At 40.4% G+C, this 2,500-nt stretch overlaps 1 protein-coding gene and 1 pseudogene across 2 annotated transcripts in view; one reads left to right on the top strand and one right to left on the bottom strand.

The window, feature by feature from the left end:
- The window catches only part of LOC137987803 (histamine N-methyltransferase-like), a 2,796-nt pseudogene extending 636 nt beyond the window's left edge, over positions 1-2,160 (top strand).
- Positions 1-2,500, bottom strand: part of LOC137987839 (syntaxin-binding protein 1-like) — a 92,566-nt gene that overhangs the window by 21,282 nt on the left and 68,784 nt on the right. For both annotated transcript variants that reach the window (XM_068833925.1, XM_068833926.1), the window contains one exon: positions 2,217-2,500. This exon is cut by the window's right edge and continues 58 nt beyond it. The gene's annotated coding sequence lies outside the window, so the exon portion shown is untranslated. The remainder of the gene's footprint in view (positions 1-2,216) is intronic.

Genomic DNA, 2,500 nt, shown 5'->3' with positions numbered 1-2,500 from the left:
ACCCCAAATCGACCAAGGGAAATCTGCTTCTGGATTTCTTGACACACACAGTCAACTTTCGTGAAACTGCAGAGAAACAATTAGTGGAAGAAACTTTGGCTTTTATGAGAGATCATACGATTTTGAAAGACGGGAAAAGGCTTGGAGAGAAGACAGAGAGTTTAATCGCCATCTACAAATAGTAATTGCTAACCAAAACTCATGCAGTCTGACAAGAAATTTATCTTGGCAACTCTTTTAAGGTTTTTGGTGTCATTCTCTACATTTACTTGAAGCAAAATGTTATGGGCTTTTATTTTTCTGGCATTTCATATCATCTTCGCATCATTGATCACAGGCGTACAATAGAAAAATACGCGGTACACACAGTAAAAGGCATGGTGCCTCAGGAATATGTGGATGATTTGTCAAACAACCGTGTTTGCACAAAGAGCTCCTGTGGTGGTAATATTGTGCAATAAAAACCCCCTTATGGCAATGTGTCCGTAATGTGTAATAGGGAAGATATCGTTGACGTGACCCATAGTCATTAATGTGCCAACCAGGGCCCCATTTGCTGTGGAAACGAAAGGTCTTTTGTGCCTGTGGTTAGAAAATTTGAATAACAAAATCAGATGTTTGTAAACAGATATCTTCCCTATAAGATGTTATCTTTCGTTTTTTTATAATCCCCTTTCCCAAATATCTCTTGGGGGTTCCTTCTCTTTGTTGCTAATGAATCATCAGACGAGATTGAATGAACCCGAACAAAAGCAGAGCATAAAGCAACCCCTTTTATAGGACTTACAGTGCGTATTCGTGTTTCAGTTGCATTTTTAGTGTGCCGTTTTCTCCCGGTGGTAAATTCAAAACTAGTAAAGCTACCAGAGCTCGAAACAAACGGAATAAGTTTCGCTCTCATAGTCTCAGGAGGTCACAGAAAGCGTAATCTAAAATTGCATCCTTTTTGAGTCATTTCGTAATGTGCATATACAATATTTGGAACCGGTAAACAAGGTGTAGTGGCTGAGGAAGAGCAACGAATGAGGATAACGGAAAATATTGTGGTTGAAATCATTGTAGGCTAATGCCAAAGCTCTGGGGTCTTTTTAGAAATTAAATCGTTACCGACCGAGTGCGTCGCACGAGGTAGGTTTCTTTCATTTTTTTCGAAGGGCAAGGTCAAGACCTTTCCATGCTTTGATGTCATCCGGTTGGAACAAAGAGAATGATGCCCATCTTTAGCTGTTGAATACCCTGCCACCTCCTTGCGTCAGAATGTAAAGAATAACATCGATTGTAGTAACGATGAAATGATGAATCATATATTGAACTGTGGATACGAAATCAAGTGAAGCTAGGATCCTCACAGTTATGGGCGCAATTCTTGCCGAATATAAAACATTTATCATGTAACAAGCAACCACTTATGGGGTGTGTCAACACGAGCCGTGTATAACCGTCTTTAGTATCACCCAACTAGTGGACTAATGCAAATGTTGCATTTTGATTGGCTACGCTACCAGAGGACTATTAGTATTAGTTCTCGCGTAGAGAAAAGCGTCATGCTTTCTTTCGTTTTATTCCCAATAAATATATTTTCAACTTGCGTTTGCTAACTGTATCATTGCCTTTTCTGTCCAACTAGTTGGGTGATACGAAAACAATTAGATCCTTCGCCCTCAGGGGCTACGGATGTTGTTAATTATTATGTCTTATCAATCAAAACTACATAGAATTATCAACAATGTCTGCGCAAAATAACAAAAACTAAAAATGCAACTGAACAATAACTCGCAGTGTATAGCAAAAAGTCTACATTTTGAAAAGTGTACGTTTTCTCTCCCGTCCCCTTCTTATGCATGATCTTCGCGGAAATTACATTCTGTCCCTCAGTAAACCTGGAACAACCAGTTATGGTCTTAGTTCTCTTTTTTCTTACGTATCAGCGAAGTTGCGGAATGCGCTACCTGATTTTATCCGTACCTATGAGTTTACTGGTTTAAAAAAGAGAATCCAGGGCCGCATTTTGTACAGCGGCTTTTCTTTTTAATGAACATATCTTTAAATATTATGTATTTAATAGGTATCTGTATATGCTATGTATTTTAGCCTTAAATGTAATGTCTCGAAGACGTTATTCGGAAATTCGAGACGAAATAAAGCTTATGCCTGTATGTATGTTACCTTTAGCAGGGCGATGCGCACACTTTGTAATCTGCGACTCCAGTGCTTACCATATGACAGATAAAATGAATTATGCCTTGAATGTATAAGCCATCTAATTCTTACGCTATATTGACAAGGGCGATTTGGAGCTGTGAGTAGGCGTGGGATTTGTCACATATGGTTTAGGGGCCGACATATCTCTCCCTCAATGCCGTACCGGGAGGCAAGGTCGGTGGCAGAAAGCAGCGAAGGGCCAACTGCGTCCAAAAGCGATCGCACGGGCCGAAATCCCGGGATGATTCGTTTGGTACGACGCTCCAGCGCCGGTGTCTGGAGGTACTGCGTTTTCCTC

The sequence above is a fragment of the Montipora foliosa genome, unplaced genomic scaffold, assembly GCF_036669935.1.
Source record: "Montipora foliosa isolate CH-2021 unplaced genomic scaffold, ASM3666993v2 scaffold_390, whole genome shotgun sequence".
NCBI lineage: Eukaryota > Metazoa > Cnidaria > Anthozoa > Scleractinia > Acroporidae > Montipora > Montipora foliosa.
Note: the sequence above shows the minus strand (reverse complement) of the source record. Positions and strands in the feature narration are given on the sequence as shown.